The 21,794-nt window shown below is 42.1% G+C and overlaps 1 long non-coding RNA gene across 1 annotated transcript; it reads left to right on the top strand.

Annotated features, from left to right (window-relative positions):
• The first annotated feature begins 1,726 nt into the window (after positions 1-1,726).
• Positions 1,727-8,511, top strand: LOC106148141. The gene is made up of 3 exons (XR_001233314.1): positions 1,727-1,978; positions 7,078-7,277; positions 8,330-8,511. It is a non-coding gene; the product is annotated as an uncharacterized LOC106148141 (long non-coding RNA).
• The last annotated feature ends 13,283 nt before the right edge of the window (positions 8,512-21,794 follow it).

Raw genomic sequence — 21,794 nt, forward strand, 5'->3', positions numbered from 1 at the left:
TTTTGTTTGTTTTGAACGTCTCTCTTTTTTCTTTTTTTTGTACTGGGAATCGAACTGAGGACCTTGTGCTTGCCAGGCACGCAGCTGTGCCTCTGAGCGGTATCCCTGGCCTTTTGACTGTCTCTCGGTTCATACTCAGTATAGGTTTTCCCAGTGTTAGCTTCATGAAAGGCAGACTGATTATTTCTGCACAACTCCAACACTATTTCTTTGGTGACTTAGGTTTCGAATATGGTGGTCAAAACATGAATTTCATTTGGGAAGGGTCTGATCCTGGGCGTTTTGTAGAGTTGAGCCAGGTGGAACTAAATGGCAGGTTTTGAGAAGGGTCAGTGTTTTCTGGTGATCTGGATTGTTTCTTTTATCCTCCCCAGACCATCGAACAGTGTATCAGAAATGGCGTTCGGTGAGAGGATGAGACCACATACTTGCCACTCAAATTGCGGTCTATTGGTGGATATCAGAAAGCAAACAAATGGCTGAGGGTGATGAAAGTGTAGAGCGGGTACCAGGAGTGCCTATATCAGATGTAGAGAGTTCTCACGGATGGCGACATCTAAGCCGAGGCCTGGCAGGTCAGAGTTTGCTGGCAGAAGGAGGGGGCAACTGTTTCAGCCTAGTAAACAGAAAAAGGGAATGAACTTAGCAGGCTTGTGAGCTGCAGAACTCAAGCAGAAACCTGGTGAGAAGGGGACATAAGGAAGGTTAGGACCAGAATAAGTAGTGAGTGTAGCAGTGAAAACTCCCATTCTACTCCCAAATCCTTGAAAGCTGAAGTGACTTCCACTGTACCCCTTTCCCTTCCAAGGGACAGGTATATTTTCTTTACACTTAGGCTTTCTGGAGACTGAATAAAAATGACTACAAATTTACTATGTGCCAGGCATAATGTTGGTTACCTTGTATGGATATCAATTTATTATAATCCTATGATGTAGACAGTATGGTTCTGCTATACTTTGGGCAGAGGTACTGAGTCAAAGGGAGTTAAATAATCTCCTCCAGGAAACCCAACTAATGACAGACAGTCAGGACCAGAGTCCAGGTAGCCTGACTCCAGCTTGTCCCTTTCACAAAGAACATTTGCAGTATTTAGATACTTGTGTGCGAGGTTGGAATGTTTGTAGAGCTTTCAACACCATGCCGTGGAGAAAATGCTCCTGATGTTTGCATTAAGATGTTGATTTACTTATTAGGGAGAAGGTAAGGGCAGTATTTAACTGAAACATACTCATGAGAAAAGCATAGGGACTGGGTGAGTGGCTGAGTGGTAAAGCGTGGATTTGATCCCCAGCACTGTGGGGGGCATTCTTAAGCCCCAAATTATAGGATATTGTAAACTGTGGTCATTTGTCATGGAACTGGTCACTGCCCCTTTAAGGCAGTGACAGTGCCTGCCTGGTACTCTACAGATGATGCATTTTGCTTTGCCCTTTTAGCACTGCTACTCTTCCTTTTTCTTTCTTTCTTTCTTTCTTTCTTTCTTTCTTTCTTTCTTTCTTTCTTTCTTTCTTTCTTTCTGCCTTGCCTTTCCTCTCCTCTCCTCTCCTCTCCTCTCCTCTCCTCTCCTCTCCTCTCCTCTCCTCTCCTCTCCTCTCCTTTCCTTTCCTTTCCTTTCCTTTCCTTCTCCCTCTTCGCCTTCCCTTTTCCCTTCATCCCTTCATCCCTCCCTTCCTCCTTTCCTTTCCTTCCTTTCTTCCTCCCTCCATCCCTTCCTTTTTGAAATTCAAAGATATAGTTTTATCTTGATTTTTTCAGGATTTTATTTTGTTGTGCAATTTTTTGACAGCAAAATTTCCCCTTTTAGTAAACTATGTGATACCTTCTGTCCCCATACGTGACACACCTTTCTTAGACTCTCTTTCAGAAGCCCCTAAATTAGAATGCCAAGGGTGCACTCTCACACTGGATGCATGTGCCGAAGCATAAAGTGAAGTCTTGGAAATTACATCACATTTTCAAAGAAGAAAACAAAAATGTAAGATGGGGGAAGGAAATAGCTTTTTTCCTTTTTAGGGCAAAGGCTGAATTTAACCATTAAGGACTTTATTACTGACACTCAACATGCCAACCTCAAAAATACCATTGCCTTGTTAATATTTGCAATGTGCTCACTTTTCAACTAAACTCTACTCTTTTGTAGCAGAAACCATTTCTATTACATTAACTATTTTCAGATTTGACAGATATACTCAGAATACCAGTTGGAAGAAGAATCAGATTAAAATAAAAAACATTGCATCAGCTAGGCGTGATGGCACACACTTGTAATCCCAGTACTTTGGGAGGCTGAGGCAGGAGGATAGCAAGTTTGCACCACCCTGGGCAATTTAGCAATTTAGGACAACCCTGTTCCCTCCAAGAAAAAATAAATTAGAAATTCAAACAAACAAACAAACAAACATTGGAAATGTATCTCAGGGTGAAACACCTGGATTTAATCTCTAGTTCTGCAAAAACACAAACTGAAATAATGAAAAGCAAAAAATTGTGTCATATCATATGAGAAGGAAAATAACTGTTTGCAAACAAAAAGATTTTAGGAATATCATTCATTAGTTCCTGGAATTCATTTTTTGTGTTATTTCAATTTTTGTTTCTTTCAAAAAAAAAAAAAAAAAAAAAACCTGTTATATTGGACCAGGCCATCTGCTGTTCACATACCATCTCCACTGTCTTCCTTGGGAAAATACTTCTCAGTTATTCTGATCAAGGGTGGGAGATATCCTTTTGCCCACTCTACTTGTAATCAACTGTGAGCTTCTAGAAGCAGGCAAATTGATTGACTCTCTCCTCCCCAACTAGCCAAAAGAGCAGGTCATACGTCATCCTGCCCCTTTGAAAATTCCAACTCAGTGATTGATTTTATGACTGTCAGCAGCAGCAAATTCCTCAGCGAGAATTCTAGCAGGTGAAAAAGTATTTTCTCTACTTGCTTTAAATTTTCTTAGCATTACCTTCTTTGACTGGCCCAGCCTCTTATGGGAAAATGGAATAAGGATCTATCAGTTTTACTGCCTAGTATCTATCTTTAATGCCTAAGCAAATCTCTCTTATTTTCTAGTTCAGAGTTAGTTAGCAATTCTAACTTTCAAAATCTCCCATCATGAACAAATCTCTATGACACTCGCTTTTCTTGCCCTACCCTGGTACTCAGCCGTCTCTGCACTACATTACTTGAGATGTAGGAGTGAAGGATAAAGATGATGATCCAAATGAATGTGCATGATTCTCCCTTAGAAATGCTATTGTATTAGATTCTCTTGATTGCTCTGTACAAAAATGGGTAATTCATCAAACAAAATAAAAAATATCCTTTGGAAAACCCTTATCTAGTTCTTCCTCATGCACAGTGTGGTATCACCCCCTTATAGCATTGTATAGCTGAGGATTTACTTTTTATTTTTTTATTTATTTTTTTATTTTTCCACAGCGCTGGAGATTGAACCCAGGGCATCATACGTGCTAGGCAAGTGCTCTATCAATTTGCTACACCCTCAGCCTTCCCTAGGATACTTTTCAGTCCATGAAAAAGTTGTGAAAGGAACTTTGGCACATCTTTATTCTAATTTCCATTTTCCTTGGAATAAATCTTTTTAGCAAATAAAATAAACACTTTTTAAAAAAACATTTTGTTTGTTTGTTTGTTTTGTTTTTTTCTGGTACTGGGCATCTAACTCATGACATCGTGCTTGCCAGGCAGCAGCTGTGCTGCTGAGCTAAATCCCCAACCCCAATAAACACTTATTTTTTAAAGAAGTAGACACATCAAGAATTAGATTTAATGAAACAAACAACAAATGTAGCTATCTAAAGACCATATTGTCTCTAGATTTTTCCCAAATATTCTGCTTCTCCCTTTAACCCCTAAATAATATTTTTAGTATCTCCTTTTAACTTATTTTTCAATATAAGTAGTAAGTTGGAATTACTTGGTAACTAAAGAAAATTTTTATAAGATTTTCAAATGTTAAATAGAAAATTATATCTTAAGAAAACATATTTTGAAAACAAAGTAAGAAAATGGACTGGGGATACAGCTCAGTGGCACAGCACCTGCCTCACAAACCCAAGGTCATGAGTTTGATTCCTGGTAACCCCTCCACCAAAAAAAAAGTAAAGAAAACATATTTTGTCATTTATTTAGTAAGACATATGTGAAAGAAACCTGATACTTCATGCTTCTCAAGTAAATTGAACTTTGAAGCATAATTGAATTGGAGGAATCAGGGTTCAGAATCTCTCTCTCTCTCTCTCACACACACACACACAACCAAAGAAAAGGCAAATATCAAAACAAACCTACGGTTCAAATGGGCATATATGCTGAGACAGGGTTGATTTTCATTTTATTTTAATTTTGAAATTTTGGGGAAGAGAAGCAAATGGGAAAGAAGTAATAAAGGAAGGTAAAGAGCGTTTGCAGAAACATCACAAACAGGGGCTGGCTCTGCCTCCATCCTTTTCTCTTGTTCTCTACCTTCTTTGTTTCCTTCAGTCTTCTCCTCTTTCCTCATTTCCTCCTTCCTGCCTTCATTCTCTGCCTTTGCCTTCACATTTATTAAAGACTATTGAGCATCCACCACATGTACATATTGAGCTAGATATCAGGATACCATAACAAGAGAGATATGGTGTTGAATTTGCAAAGTAGGACCAAGCAAACAAAAAGACATTGCAGTAGAAATAATGATAAAGAACTAGGAAAGCACAAATACGAGCACCCATCATAGGTGAGAGATTTCTGAAAGTTTCCTATGAGAAATTATGTTGAAACCAGCATGTGAAGGATGGGTAAACATGGCCAAGGGAATTAGGAGAAGAAAAAAATCACCTGTGAGTATAAATAGCCAATAGCAGAGGAGCTGAAGTAAGTCCATTAAGGCTGGAAGGCGGTGGTCTAGGTGGAAAGTTCTACAGTGAGGCCATGGTGTCTTGGAGTACAGGCTATTGTTTGGAAAATGAAAGAAATGCCAGTACTTATAGAGAGTTACTTATTTGGGATGAGGCTCAGGCTAGGTTGGGGGATATAACTCAGGGGATAGCACTTGCCTCCTACGCACACGGGAGTGGATTTGCTGTCCAGTAGGGCAACAAAGATATACACCATTCTTTTTCCTAAAACTAGTAATGGTTAGGTAGAGTTGTAATCATTGTAATACAAGTCCTTGAAATATCTTTAGAATTTCAAAGAAGAGAATGTTAGAAAGTCAAGAATACATGCAACATCTGTATCCTTGTCACCGCTTTCCTAAGCAGGAACCTGTGAATGTGATACGGGGCATTCGGGGATGTTGGCTGGATGAAGTGGAGGTTACCATGTTGAAGAACTGGCAGCATGACTTACCCCACAGGAGTCGAGGGGTTTTTCTTTCAAGGTGTTCTTCTTGGCATCAACCACCTACAACTTAGAGAGATCACGGCAACATTTTTTCTTAATACTTAATATTTTTACTACTAGCCTGCAAACTCTTTTTGGTAGTCAAAACAATAAAAGTCATGAAAATGAAGGACTTTGGGATTTTCTACTCAGAGGCAGTGTCACTGTGTTGACAATAAGAGGAAATTAAGTCAGGGTCATATTCCCTCTGCTCATCCAACTATGGGTACAGAAAGATGACTGCATGGCTGGGATCATACCTGGACGTAGAAGCCTCAGGCCCCTTTTTCTCATGCTCCACTACATCTCCAATGCTGAAAGCAGACTAAGGGGCATTTGGCTTCAAGCAGTAAAGAAAATGTGCAGGAAAAGGCTTTAGCAGAGTTCGTTATGTCTTTACTTGATGAAGGCCCGACCTGCTGTCCACAAGGAGTGTACTCTGGGCCCACCCCTGTCTGCCTCTCAACTCACTCTCAATCTTGTGAATCAGTTCAACTTCCCAATGCAACAGGCTTAACTATGTGCAAGTGTGTCCGTCTTAGCTGAGCTTCTCATTGTGCTTTTGTTTTTGTTCTTTGGCCTAATAGAGGAAATGCTTAGGAGAAATATTGGAAATGTAGATTCTCTTTTGCAAATGTCAGAATACATTCTAAAGCTTGAGTAGAGGAGTCAATGTGTAGCTTTCTATACTATCATGCAGTTTAAGGCTTCATTTTTTTTTTCCCTGTGGGATCACTTACAGGGTTTTGCCCATGTTAGGCAAACACTCTACTACTGTGCACTCTGCTCCCTCAACTCCTTTGTAATAACACACACACACACACACACACACACACACACGCACGCACACACACACACGCAGGCACACAGACATAGAGTTGTAGCAAAGAATGTGTGCTGGGTTTCCAAATAGCCATGACTCAATCATGTCTCTACCTTGACAGACAGGTTTTTCTTTGTCTTTTTTTTTAAAGACAGGGTCTCTTTATGCAATTCAGCCTGGGCTTGAGCTCACTTTGCAGCCCAGGCTGGTCTTGAACTTGCAAAGATCCTCCTGCCTCAGCCTCCCCAGTGCTGGGATTACAGGTATGTGCCACCATGCCCGGTGACAGTTTTTTTTTTTTTTTTGATTCAAAGGATGAAATGATATTCAGTTATAGCTTCATGCTTAAGGCAAATATAATTCTAAATTTTGGGGATGATGTTTCTTTCAAGGGACAGACAGAACACAATGTTTTGCTTATTCATATTTTAAAACGGTTTGTAGCTCATATTTGTTATGGTTGATACATTGTGTCAACTTGGGGAGTCTAGAGGTTTGGCAAAGTGACTCAGCAGGAAGCCAGGGCGCTTACTTTGTATACATCCTGAGCCTGTGGAAGAGGAGGGCATGGAGAGTATGTGAGAGCTACAGGCCCCTTAGGTAGGGTAGCCTGTTTACAATGTAAGGCAGGGAAAGAAGCTGCTTGCCGCCACTCCTCCCTTTTGCTCTGGCTGTTTGCTGTTCGGCTGCCATTCCCCTCTTTGCTCTTGGTGCTTTGCTATCTTCTGCCTCGAGCCAGCCAAGTATGGACTGAAATCTCCACAAACTGTAAGCTAAATAAACCTTTCCTTCCTTCATTTTGGGCGTTGGGTATTTTGTCTCAGCAACGAGAGAAAACTAACCAAGACAGTATTTTATTTTTTTATTTTTGTAGATCATATTTTAAAAGATCTGAAACTGGAGTTATATTATTAAACTATTATATATGTTTTGAGGAGGACAAGGAACAAGATAATACGTGCATAAATTTGGAATTAAACAAGCCAGCCTTTTACTATGAAGAAGTGCTTCGTTCGGAAGGGAATTTTGCATGAAAGCAACTTTAGCTGGACAGCTTGGAGTCTTTCTGTGCAGGTGATATGCTTGTCAGGCATATTGCATTGGATAAACATTGTGATAACATTGTGATCACCTGTGTATTTATACCCTCGCTGGGATGCCTCATGGAGCCTCCTGCAGGGAAGGTCCTCAAAAGAGAATTAAATGGCTGATCCAGCACAGCTGGTGTCATCAAAGCAAGCTGAAATACCAAGCCCCAGCGTCCATGCCTGACTCCACCATTAACCCCTTCCCTGCCTATTTCCTGCTTCAGATAGAAGAAAAAATGTTTTGTAGTGGGAGTAGCTGACTCAGTAGCAATGATGACAAGAAGAGCTCAATGACAACAAAGACTACACAGCTGCTCTGCACGAACGTCGGTGCTAATAGCTATTATTCTGTGTAATCCTTCAGTAGCTAGAGCAGGAATTGTCTTATTTCTATTTTAGAGCCAAGAAAACTGAGGCTTACAGAACTGCCTAGGGCTATAGAGCTAGTAACCAAAGCCAAGACGCCAAGTCCATCATCCGAATCTGGATTCTGTGATGTTAATCAGTATTCAGATTCACTGGGCTTACCTTTTAGTTCTGGAAAAGCAGAGGGACTTCTCTGGGCCCTAGTGTATCCAAAGCAAATTTAGAGTGAGCAACGTAGCTTTCAGTTAAATCTTTTCCTTTTCTCACAGCTTTTCACTAACAGTACCAGGAACTGTCATAGGTACTTTAGGGCAGAGGTCTGCTAACTCTGGGGCCAAGGATCTAGTCTTGGGCAGCACAGTAGGAGTGAGTGAAGCTACCTTTGTACTCACAGCTGCCCCCATCACTTCCATTACCTCCTGAGCTCTGCCTCCTTTCGGATCACCCATAGGAGCGTGAGCCCTACTGTGCACAGGGACCTAAGTTGTAGTGCCCTTTGAATCACCCGTAAACCATCCTACCACTCCCATCTGTGGAAGAATTGCCTTCCACCAAACCATTTCCTGGTGCCCAAAGGGTTGGGGATCATTGCTTGAGTGAGATGAGGGAGATAGACGAGAAAGGCTCCACCTCTTCTGATCCCTTGCCCTTTATCTCCTCTCTTTCCCACAGGACTGAGGGGCTGAACCATCCTATAACCTGGCTGTGGCTGGCCTTCTGGGGGACTCCGGTACGCCTTCATCTCCTGCACTTCAACTTTGCAAACCCACCTTGTCTGTCACTCTTAGGCAGGGTTCTGAGCTTTGCTGCACATTTTTGATGCACAGTTAATAAAACATATTCTGATCTAACTATGTCCTTAGTGTCATGTGATATTAATATGGATGCAGCTCATAATTAGTGAGCACCTGCCTTATGGCCATTCACCCTGCAGAATTTATCAGGTTTCATTGTTTACTGTTAGTTTAAAAAAATTCCGTATGCTCTGACCTTGTGACACTTAAACTTTGCTCACGCAGTTAAAACAGGAAAACCAGTTATTTGATATCATGAAGGTAAATCAGCTGGTAGGCACACTCAGATGTTTCCATCCCCACTGGTATGATGGGGAGACATATATTATTAATTAGGAATGCACAGGAGAGTATTTGTTTTTAGTTCGTTAACTTCCAAAATCCAATACAAAGAAGATATAGCAATAGTGCATTGAGTTTTCATTGTCAGCATGTATCCTTCTGTCATCATGCAAGAACTGCTCCAAAGTTAAAAAAATAACCCACACATATTGCTTAATGCGGCCCTCCTCCCACACGCCTGTGGAGTCTTCCGAGCAAAGGAAAAACACGAGCTTTAGTCAGGCCCTCAGGGTGAGGAGTCTACTCACATGTGCTGGTGCCAGTTAGCTGAGGTGTTTGTGGAGCAGGCTTTGGCAGGCCACCAGAGAGAGAGTATTTCATAATTCAGGACTCACCCCTGAGGATTCTACACTAGCCAGATACTAATAAGAACCTAGGGCTGGGAGAAGAGGGAGGAATTTATTCCATGCACCAAGATGTTGGAAGAAGAAGTAAATTCACTGCATCAGGTTTCTTTTTCAGGCTTGCTTTCCTTTATTTTTAGCTTCTATGCATTTGTCTTTTCTCACCAGATTTCACAGTGTATTAATTTGTTCTGTTGTTAGTGCTCTTGAACGTACTGTCGCATAAATTCATCCCTTAAAATGGCACTGGGTATTTGGGCATGGAGATGCTCCTTTATATAATAGGATGTTAAAATAGTTAACATTTATTGGGAGCTTACTTGTACCACGTGCTGTGGTGAGATATGCATGGAATATCTCGGGTAATTCTTGGAACTCTAGCATCTGACTAGTGTTACCAAGTCTAATTACAGCTGAGGAAACTGAAACATAGAAAGGTCACAAAGCAAGGACACAGCCAAGCTAAGAGAGAACCCCTGTAGCTTGGTCAAGTCCACCCTCCCAGGCAAGCCTGGTCAAGTGACCCTGAGACCTTCCAGATGGAGCCAGCCCTTGCCTCGGTGCCTGCTAGTAACTGCTGGGAGGACCAGAGTCTCCATCCCGACTAAGTGCCTGTTGTAATGATAATATGTTCAAACCACCAGAAAAGGTCCTGAATAGGAAGCCAGTTTGAAAGTTTCTTATAAAACTAAACATAAAACTAAACATTGACTTTGCAATTCAGTAATCAGGCTTTTTAGTATTTACCCAAATAGACTGGAAATGTATGTTCATGGAGAGGCCTGGACATGAATGTTTTAGTAGCTTTATTCATAATTGCCAAAATGTGGGATCAAGCAAGATGGCCTTTGATAGGTGAATGGGTAAACAGACTGTAATACATCCAGACAGTGCATGTTATCCATCCATGGAAAGAAATGAGCTAGGAAGCCATGGAAAATCATGAAGACTCCTAAATGCATATTTTTAAATGAAAGATCTGGTGAAAAAATGCTACATGCTGTATGATTCCAAGTGTAACATTCTCAAATACGCAAGGCTGTGGGACAGCGAAAAACTCAGTGATTTACATGGCTTTGAAGAAGGAGGGACACATTAGCAGAATATGCAGGAATTTTTAAAGTTGTGGATGTTCTCAGTATGTTAGAGTAGCTGTGGGTATGTCATTCTACCTTGGTCAAAAGCCACAGAATATACCACCTGAAGAAGGAACCCTAATGCAACTATAGACTTTCGTTATTAAGAAGATATCAATACGGGCTCATCAAGTGTAACAAATGCACCACTCTAATGTAAAATGTTCATGATAGGGAAAGCCAGCAGGGGAATACATGAGCACACTCTGTACTTTCTATTTACCTTTTCCGTCAACCTGCTCAGATTTATTTATTTATTTGCAATATTGTAAATTGAAACCAGGGCCTCACACATGCTAGCAAGTGCTCTACTAGTGAACTACATCCCTGCTCCTTCTTATTTTATTTTGAGACACAGTCTCCCTAAATTTCTTTGGCTGGGCTCAAACTTGTGATGGCCCTGTCTCAGCCTCCCAAGTAACAAAACCACATGTGTATGCCTATCGTCATATTAAGCATTTGCTTTACCGCTATGCTACTTCTCAGGCCCTAATTAATTTGTTTTTTTGTAAAAGACCTTGGGGAGATTAGGTGGCAGGGATTAGAAGGTAGGACTAGAAGAGTATTTTTCAACTCTTTCTACATTATGGCCGTTTCTATTAGTTACTCAAAACAAATCAACTTTTAAACAAAAAAAAAAATACTTAACTGTCTTGACTTGCATAGTCACAATAAATTTAAAAATTCAAAGCAATGGGTCTGGAAGCATAGCTCACTAGTAGAGAACATCGTTAGCATGTGTGAAGCCTTGGGTTCAGTTCTCAGCAACAACACCCACACACAAAATGTAAAAATAAAAACGCACCAAAAGAAAGAACTGTCAATTATGAGCATGATCTTATGTGTGACCTTGTTTTAATGTGGAGATTTTTGTCTCCTGTATTCTTGATGCCTTAGGAGCAGTAGGCTGGGATGACCCACTTGGTAAGGACGTGGTAGGGTATACCCAAAAAGTCTGGCCTTTCTTCTGCCATCTTCCTCTGTTCTTTAGCAGTACACACTTACATTTATTCCTCAGACACTGTGGGAAACTCCAGTTAATCAGGCAAGACAGGGCATGGGAGAATTGAAGAAAAATAGAAGTAAGGACACATATGTGCACAGAACGTGAGAAAGAGAGAGAGAGAAGGAAGGAGGGAGAGAGTGGGAATGCAATTTTGATGGATCAGTTAGGAAACTGATGTGGTTCTGCATTAAAAGTTTGGTCTTGGCAAGTGATTCTCCAGAATGAAAGAAGAATACTTTCAGATTTTCCAGCAAAGAGCAGAGCTGGAATTCTTTCTGATTCTCCTCAAACCTTGGAAGGAATACTAAACCCAAAACACAAAAGGACTAGCTCCTATCTGCCATCATTTCCTGCATCCTCACTACCAGGCCTGGTAGACACCATTAATCATACAAGGCCTCCATCTGTGAGCCTGTCATTTGGGCTACTCCCCATGGTCACAAAAGCAGATGACAGGCAAATGCCAAACGCTTGGCTGTGTGGGTCTTCAGTGGTGTCTGGGTAGAAGAGTTACTTCTCTTTACGTATATTTTAATTTTCACCAAATCCGGTTTCCTTTACAGGAGATAGTTATGTTTACAGAGAATGGAATAAATGCAATTGCACTTGGTTGTTTGTTTGTTTGTTTGTTTTTTTAACCAAACTGAAGATATTACAAGTTTTAAATGTCGCTGGGCAGTGTCAATAGATTTGGAACATGTGCACATTCATGCCCTAAATTTGATGCAATTAAGAGCAACCTGAACAACTTGTTTTTCTATCTAACAAGTTGCTGAATATTTGGTTTTAAATACAGAATCACAAAATCAGCCAGGGCAAGAACTTTGCTCAACTGTATTACACAAAAATAGCTTAAGCATGGAAACTTCTCGCTCTGCTTTGTTCTATCCCAAGGAGCCAAACTGTGGACCCCTTCCTAGGCCTAATCAGCTTTCAGAGATATGCCTCGCCCTTCTCACAGGTGCCTGAGGTGTCTGGCTTCGGGGATCTTGCACAATAACTCTTTCAGTGGTGCCAGGGTTTATCCCCAGGTACAGATACCACAAAGTTATGATCCTATTTCTGTTACTAAATTAATAATATCAATAAGTAAACAATATATACCTGCTCCCAAAACCCCACAGATTCCAAGAGACATCTCTGCATCCGTGTATTTTCTCCCGGGGCAGAAGTGAATTTGGGCTGTCTGCTCCTACCTGCTCTTGCTGAGGGGTCTCACCACAACTCAGCATTCTGAATTCATTGAGGAATGAGTTATTGTCACAAAACAAAAGATGCTAGCTGGGCCTCGTTCTCAACTTTGGCTTCATTCATGCCATCCTCTAATTAACTAAACCTCTAGATCCAGATATAAAGAACTTACATTTGGAACTCTCAAAGATGAGATTTCCTTCCCGAAGTGATTACTTCGCTCATTTACCAACATCATGCTCTGTTTCTGCCACATGTCAAGTGGTTTACACATTTTATTTAACTTCACTATTTCTACAATGCTTTGTACCATGTTTTAACTTGGCAGTGCTGGGGATCGAGCCTACGTTGCCTTTGTACTGAGCTATCTCCTTATTTCTTCTTTTAAATTTTTTTTTTTTTTAATCTTAAGACAGGGTCTTGCTAAATCACTAAGTTCCTCAAGCCAGGTTCAAACTTGTGCCCCTCCTGGTACAGCCCCAGTGTACTGGGATGCGGTTATTGTTATTTATGTTTCAGAGATGAGGATGCTAACATTTAGACAGAGCATAGTAACTTCATCATCTTCTTCAGCAGCAGCAATTGCTGCATATGCAGCAACAATATTGCTTATCTTGGAGAATTTACTCTCTCCCTGAAATGTGGAAAATATACCATTTTAGGAATCTTCAAACAAGTCTATAAATTAAGGGTTATTAATATCCCCATTTTACAAGTGAAGAAACAGGGGCCTAGAGAGTTAATGAACTACCCAAAGACAGAGAACGCATTATACAGAGGTGCAGGAGGTAACCTCACTCTAACACCATCGGTTTTCCCAACTATAATTCCTGGAAATATAGGAGAGTAAAAGTAAATGTAAGTCCAGAGATGTAACTCAGTGGCACAATGCCCACCCAGCAAATGCGAAGTTCTGAGTTTGAGTCCTGGTACAAAACAATAAAGTAAATTTTAAAATTATCTTTTTAAGACAAGGCAAGAAACGTTAAGACAAAGGAGAAAAACCACAAAATCTTACTGTGACTGGAAGGTTAAAAATTTTAAATTTTGAAAAGCTAGACATTCATAACTTCAAATATCCAGAAAAATCTGCCCAAAGTTCAGTGTTTATTTCTCTATCAACAATAATGCCTGCTTCAGTTTCCTGGTCAGAGGGTAATTTATTATTATTATTATCACCATCATTATTATTATTATTAACATTTTCTAAAACTTAAAACAAGTTTGATACTTGTGAAAGTTGAGGTTAAGAAATAAAAGGACATCAGGCACCGGGGTATTATAATTGTTTTTTTTCTTAAACATATGTCTTGTTCACTGTTTTTAAATACCACCCAGCAAGTAACAATCAGCAGGAATAACTAGATTGTAAGGAGTATATGCACACGTGAAAGGAGAATTAAATACTTTGATACATCTGCTGGTTACTCTTAGGTAGTATGCGATAAAATGTGAGAATCCATTGAAGACAAGAGGGGCGTTTCCTGCCTCGAAATCCCAGTACAGTTCTTACAGTTACCATTCTCATGTTCAGGACGTAAGCACATTCAGTTTGCTCCAAGAGATGAAAACAAGGACAGGTTTTTTTAAAAAATTGCTAATTTAACAAAATGTAAAAGACCTTCAGCTTCATTTACTTTATCTGTTGAGACTGATATGAGTAGGCTAAGGAAGATTAAGTAACTTTCCTTTGTGCACTTAGAGCGCTAAGCGATTAGGCACACGGTGGGCTCCAGAAGAGGTGCCCTTGCATATGGCGCCACTTGGAACCAAAGGGCTTCTGCCTCTTTGTGCTTCATGGACCCGTATCAATCTTTCTGCCTCCAGCATCTCTGCCTCCTCCCTCGCCACTGCCAGCGCTCGCACGTGTGCACGGTCATCTTGGGAGGAAGGGAAGTTTATTCTCCATAAACAATTTGCTCGTTGGCCACTCTTTGAGTCTGCCAACCAGGTTGCCAATTCTGATGTAGACACCTGTCCATTTGGAACAGGAATGAAAACAGCCACTCATTTCCTAGAAACCATCAAACACCCTGTCAGTGAACAACAGTTCTCCATTAACTGCAATCTGGGCAAGACATGAATGGGTCACCTCCGTAGACAATTACCAGTTCTCCAAGCCATTCAGCTCCCTCGAAACTAGGAAAGTTTCTGGTCCCCTCAACGTAGTTTGAGAAGGACTACCATTTAATGAGGGTAATAAAAAGCTGCTAAAACTTGATTTTTTTTCTTTTTTGGCCACAATTGGATTTCCCTAACAACATTAAACTCATGAATAAGTGTACAAAGTCAGTCCATATTTTCAGGTGGCTTCACTGTCAGAATGAGTGAAAGATATTTCTAACCACATCACTATTGGATCCTGGAATATACATACATACTTTTTCTCATAGAAGCAAGTGTATCCTACCCCTGTGTGTGTGTGTGTTGTGTTGTGTTTTAGAGGGCTCTTTCGCACTTAACCTTGTTCTTTGTTCTATTTAGACACTGCCCTGATCTTTGTAATATGACATCTTCATGAAACTCGGGTGGAAAATATTTTAGGTCAGTGCTACCTACCACTTTCAGATGAAGTGGTACCACTGAAGTGAACTTTCTGAGACGCTTGTGTCCCGTGTTTAGAGCTCCTGCCTGGCGGAGGCTGGGGACTAATGCGGGTTTAATGTTGTTATGAGCCAGGCGGCTGAGCCGGGTAACAATACGAGTCTGTTGGACATGTCTTCTGGGTTGTCACGTTCAATTTGCACATGACCTCCTGGCCAAAAAATGGGAAAGAAGTGGTAGAATGTGGGACTGAAAGCTCATATTATTGCTTTGACAGCTTCACTCATCTAGAAGTAATGCAAAATGCAATTTATATTTATAAACTCTGACCTCCTGCACAGAGAGGGAAAGTATCTAATGATGGGCCGAGGTAGTGGCGAAAGAAACAGATCTCAGTACAGCTGGAATTTGTCTACATTTTTGCTTTTCAACCATTCAATTACAGTCAAAAGATAAATGAAACCTGGACAGTGCACTGGGGAGGTAGTGACACAATTATTTTATAGTGACTGGGTTCTGGCTTGGAGTCTTGGCAAAGGTGCCTGTAACACGCCTTATTTCACTGGAGACAGATAATCTGGCTGCTCCCACTGGACAAAGCCCTCTGCTTGTAGGTGCGTCATTATGCCCATCAGAGAGGAAAAACGACACCAGTGAGTCACTGACACCCCAGATATGCATTTGGAAATTCTTGAGAGAGGCTGACACGTTAATCCTATTAACCGAGATAAATCAAGTTAGGCCTGGTGGTAACTGGGGCATTATTCGCTTTTGAGTGGAAATAGGCAGTGGGCAGAAAGCATCATTTTCTTTTGTGCATCAGGAAATTTGCTGGCTTTTACATGTCCCCAAATAGCTTCATTTTGAATAGAATCTGTGAGCCAACTGGGGAGAAAGAGACTATCATCATCAGGGTCCTCGAATATGTCCTAAGTATTTCTGACCAGTATTTCAAATGAGCATGGTTTCTACAAAAGTGGAACTCACAAGGGAAACAGATCTGGGCTTCCTGGACATTAAGGGAGACAGAAATAATCATTTTCCTAAAGTCATCAGCATCCTCTGAACTGATGGCAACCTACCATTTTTTTTTTTTTTTTTTTGGTCCACCTTAAGATCTTTTTGTGAGACCCACAAATCAACCTCCGGAAATAAACCAGATGAGAAGGGAGATTGCATTAAACAATGCAGCGCAGTAGTCCTAACTTGATTGCTCAAACGCAAGTGCATTTTTCTATATTCCCATTTTTCCCCTCTGCTATTTTCTTTGGGGGATAAAAAGCTTCGGCTGTTTACATTTTCCTGCATATAAAATGTCTCCCTACTATGCCCTACCAGCATCTCTTGATACAGAGGACATAGTGCTTTTTTTTTTTTCTTTTGTAAAAACAACCTGAGCACAATGGCCTTCTATGTGCAGGAATATCAAATAGCTGGTGCTCTCAAATGGAATCTTTCTACTTCCTCTTTTTTATGTCACACTTATGACATAGAGCATTCTCACCTTCCAGAAGGAAATCACTTGTAATTTCTCCAGCTTTCCTTTACAGAATACACCCTGACTCAGGTTTTGAAAGTATCCTTTCAAAGTTTTTACCAGCTTCCCAGTCCACAAGGAAAGGAGCAGGGCACAGGGAGTGGGACAGGTATGAGGAGCCGAGGGGCAAGGCTCAGCACCTCTGCATCAGATGCAGGTGCCACCTTGCTTGGGGACACTCTGAGCAGGCAGGGTGGCATTCCAGGAATCAAGGCAAGAGTGGGATGTTTTCCTTTCAATGGCTGGAAGAGAACAATTTTATGTGTCCCGCCCCCCCAATGCATTTGGAGGACCTACAAGAAGAGTTCTGGGCTGGGCATGGAAACCTGGCGCCTGGAGGAGACACACAGCACCATGTCCATAAGAGGCCCTCCCAGGCCTTTCTCAAACAAATAAACCAGGAGCGAAACTGGATGTTGAGGAGGCAGCTACAGGCCTTCTGGTTTGGTTCTCTCGTCCCAGTCACCTGCCTTCCCTTACCTGTGCTCCTAATTCTCCTCCTCTTCCATCACTTTTCACAACCATCACTTTTCTTCTGTCGCAAACTGCTGAAGACAAATTTAAAAATGTCTGGGAGTCTCTGGCACCCGCTGGGTAGTGTAAAGTGGCTTCCCTGGGGGTCCGTCGGGTGAGAAGAAAATGGGGTGAGGTGTTTTCCAAATCTGTAGTAAGCAGTTCGGGAGGATGTGAAGGCCGGGGTCGGGCCGAGGCTTCGCAGAGGGACGGTGGGTGGCCTTGGGGACTCCCTGTCTCGAGGCCTCTTTTTGGGAGTGCTGAATCCAGCTGTTGCCCCTTCCCACCCACGAGAGATCAGGACACCATCCCATTAGCCCTTAACCTGCACTGCTGGGACTGAGGCTTGGGAACAAATCTTATTTTGATACCAAGTTTTTGGGATAATTGGAGAACGGGTTTGACTAATTAAGGAAATCAGTTTGAATCAGTTTCATAACTAACTCTGGAAAAAGCTCCCGGGATGTTGACTGGTGCGACCTCGGCATCGTTCTACGCTTCTCCATCCTACGCTGCTCCTCTGGCCACCCTTTTGCAAGTTAAGTGAGATAGGGCGCCCCGCTCTGGGGGGCCGAGCCTTCAAGGCGCGGGTGTCTACAGCCCTCGGGGGTCAGAGCTCGATCCCAGCGCTGAGCTCCCGCTCCGTGGGCCCACCAGGGCTGCAAGGGAGGAGGCGCCCACCCTCTGCTTGGGGTGTGGGGCTCCCCGCGCCTCCTTGCCTGCGGCCGGGGGGCGCGATCCCCAGTCAGCCGGCCCCGCAGGAGTTAAAGCCCGAGGCAGACAAAAGGGAGGCCGCCGCGGCTCCCTTTCTCGGCTGTCAGCTGAAAATAGAACGGCTGCCCTCTGGACTTTAACTCCCGACAGAAAGGGCATTTTATTACAGGTTATGACAAGCTGCAGGGGGACTCGGAGAACTCGTAAGAGGAGCGGCGAGGGCAATCAAAAATGCTCGCAATGTTGGAAGACAGAGCGAAGATGGCTTCAAATGATAGGTGTGAGAGGACTCCGCCGCCGGCCGGGCCGGGTGGGAGCCGGGAGCTGGGCCTGGGGACCTGGGCGGCGCTGTCCCTGCCGGCGGTCTGGAGCCCGCAGCCCCGCCAAGCGCCCGTCTTGGCGAGTCACAGGCGGAGGCTGCAGATGACCTCCCCGAAGATGACGACCTGCTCCTGCGCCCAGCATTTGCTACTTTGTTTTCGGTTATCCGCACGAAGGAAATGAGACTTCCCGTTCTGACAGGCTCCTTTTCTTTCCGGATCTCTGGGAGAACAAGTGTATGCCTATGATAACCCACGTCCTGTCTCAAACAAACCTCCCACTAGGTTTTCCTGGAGTTGTTTTATTTCTTTTCCCTGAGCTTCCCTCTCCCCATCTAGTTAAAACTGGAGAGAATGCAGTCGCTGCAAAGATGAATGTTCCCTGTGACATGCGGGGCTCTGCGAAGTCAGCTCGGGGTCCCAGTTCTTTAGGATTTCTCTGGTCCGCTGATTTTGCAGGGTGGGGAACTCTTCCTCTCTCTCTTTTTTCATCACCGCTGGGTGCTGCAAATTAGCTGGGTCTCCAAGAGTGCCCTGACCTCAGAATGGGGTGGGAACCCTGGCAGAACACAAAGTCAGCACCCCCAAGTGGAAAAGCCAACTGCAGGAATTGAGGTGACTGGTGGTTGCCAGCTTAGTCAGGGAGGGCTGTTATCTGGGAGAAATGCAGGAAGAAAGGGGGTGAGAGCAGCCCTGTATCCCCAAAGGCTCCCCCACTTCCATCCCTATACACCCAACCTAGAGTTGGAATTCAGGGTTTCCAGAGTGATACTCCCTACAAATTTCGTTTCTTTGAAGGATTTTAGCTCAATCAAACTCATAAGCTGGAAAGTTTTCTGCAAGCAACACTTCCGCCCTATGCATACCCTTAAAAATAAACCGCAGATTCTCCGCCCCCCTCCCTGACAAAATCTGTGCAAAGGATGTGTGAACAATTTCATCTAACTCTGTGTTTGAGGGCAGGGAGGTGCAGATAAAATTGCCAAGATGAGGCTAGTGGCAATCAGTTTTTCCTATTTGAAGGACTGACTCCTGCCTGGTGTTTGAAAAGTTGCTGAAGCTCTTGCTTGCCAGTTTAACTGCATAAAATGTAACAACCTTAAAATTATTAATTGTTAATTTCCAACAGGCTATTTCCTGGAGAGTGGACCTTGGATACAATTTTACCACCTCTTCTCTGCCCAAACCAAGAGCACTCCAAACCCTGTTTCCTCAACTCAGACCCAATATTCACTTGTACATTTCTTTCAGAATTATACATTTCTTGTTTATTCTCCTCCTGTCAGAGTGTGTCTGATTTTTATAAACCTTTTCCCTCAGGAACTCTCGGATCTTCACCCAACAACTTATATCTGATGTATCAACAGATTGCTGTCTGAAACTTGTGATAGAAATTGAAGAAAGCTCTTACTACAAGTGAGTCTGAAAAATGTGCCCTGGGTATCTGTGTAAAGGAACTTCTGCAAAAAACTTAAAGTCAAAATCAAACAGCTGTGGTACGGAACCCACAATGTGAGAAATTTTTGTATAGCACTGAAGCCATGAAATGAGCGGAACCGGTATTATTTGGTGTTCTGTAGTGATGTACCGCTGGTGAGGAGTGCACCTTGAAAATAAAACTGTGTTTCCTGAAAGATCAATCTACTTGCTTTAATTCAGAACTAAATAGATGCAAAATAGTTGTTTTTCAAATGGCTTCCTACTTGCCTAGAGTCAGGAGAAAAGTTTGCAAAACTATAGGATCATTTTCATTTAATAAGTAGCACATGGAAAAATGTTAGCCCTCATGATACAAAACCTTCCTGTACTATTTTTCTCTTGAAAAGATTGGGGGAGAGAAATTGTAAACGAAATTACTCCCCTAGCTTGTCCTGTGTAAATGGAAATCCTTCAAAATTTGAAAGGGTAATACAAGCAATAGAAAAACCCGACGTAGTTTGAATATTGTGTTCAATTCTACATTTGGGCAAAGTCTCCATGGGTAAAACTCAATCTTCATTTCTCTTTGTTTTATCTCTGTCTTCCCTTCTGGAACCTGAAAACATTTCAACTCATCCTCTGGAATCAAACTCAAATATGCTAAAAGTTTCTTTGATTTCCATGTTCTTGTTCTCTTATGCACTGTGTCCTTTTCCTCTTCCTGGAAGCAGCAAGTTGTCAGGAGAAAATAAAAAGTCACACATTTTGAACTTTCATCCACACCCTTCCCAAAAGAAAGAGAATAGAGAGATTTAAGGCAAAGACACCAGAACCTGTCAACAGCTGTGCCACTGGAAAAGCCGTTGTACAAAGAAGAAAGGTCGTCTACAAGAAAGTTAAAATAAAAACCATCACCTGTAAATGGAATTGCTCTGGCAGAGGTATTCGGACTCGTGGGGAAAATATCAACAAAATTTCCACTTGGAAGTGTACAGGAAGGAAGATACTGTTAAGGAGGAAAAGGGACACATTTGTAAGGTAGAGTATATGAAAGCAGAAAAAATCCCCAGAAATGTGTTTTTGCACCCCAATCTTTGGACGTCCTCCATGTATCTTAGAGATGGGCTGGAAAATAAGGTAAGAAAGAGGAGATCAGACCCTCCAAAGAAGATGTAGGCTGCTTTCGTCCCTTTGGGAAAAGAAGAGGGGAAAATCTTTTTACCATTTTCCTCCCTTCTGAGACCTGGAATAATAAACTCGAGTGCCACCCGTCAGCCCCTGTCCATCTTCTTTAGCAAACTTGACATAGTGGAAGAAATATGACACGTGAATTATTAAAGAGGAGCTAGTTGACTTTTAACCCTGGTTGCTTTTCTCAGACCCCATTACCTGCAGATTTATCTGGCAATATACTGCAAGAATTATAGGGCGAGTGAGTTGGGAGAGGAGAAAAGAAAGCAGATCCAGGAGGTTGTGAAAATATCAGCGAAAAGCTTGCCATTTTACCTTACCATTCGCTACACTTAAGGGAATGAGTCACATGTCTCAGAAAACAAGCCATTCTCCTAAGAAGGGGATCAGTTTCTCTGTCCAAGAAGCAAGAGGAGAAAGAATTCACCAGCATCCCTTCTTCTCTCCGATTTCCTCTCCCTTCAGGCAGAGCTGCTTAGGATTTTAATCTGTTTACCTGCACTTAAATTAATTCTTAACTTTATGAACAAGAAGCATATAAAAGGCCCTCTTCCTTCCCCCCTCTCCCTTCCTTTTCTTTGGGTATAACTGCTTTCACTTAGTTGCAAGCACTTGTCAAAAGGGAAGAAATATTTTCTGTGTGCTCTGAAAGATAGCACAGACTTCCCCAAAGTCAGTTTCGTGGCCAACTTTAGAGACCACCCAGAGACTATTTAATTTTGCACAACTGATAGGACCTAAAAGTCAGCAATAATCATTCAGGTATTCAGACAGAAGTTTTATTTATTTATTTATTTATTTACCTATTTATTTATTTTGGTGCTAATTAAGCAGCCATTATGCTGTGAAGTTGAAGGACCCGGGCAGCTGTGGCTAGAACAAAATAGGAAGGAATGCATGGAACCCTTAGGGGTCTCTTCTTTTAAAATGAACAAGAAAGGAAGACACGATAAAAGAATAAGAAGAACTATTATTATTGTTGTTGTCGAGTCCCTCGGGTGTAGATTTGTATATCCTGTTGCCAAGGTGAAGGTAATAATTGAATCTATCCTAAATCCGAGTGCTGGAGTAGTCAGAAATGACTGC

The sequence above is a fragment of the Chinchilla lanigera genome, unplaced genomic scaffold (genome assembly GCF_000276665.1).
Source record: "Chinchilla lanigera isolate Chin_1 unplaced genomic scaffold, ChiLan1.0 scaffold00015, whole genome shotgun sequence".
Taxonomy (NCBI): domain Eukaryota; kingdom Metazoa; phylum Chordata; class Mammalia; order Rodentia; family Chinchillidae; genus Chinchilla; species Chinchilla lanigera.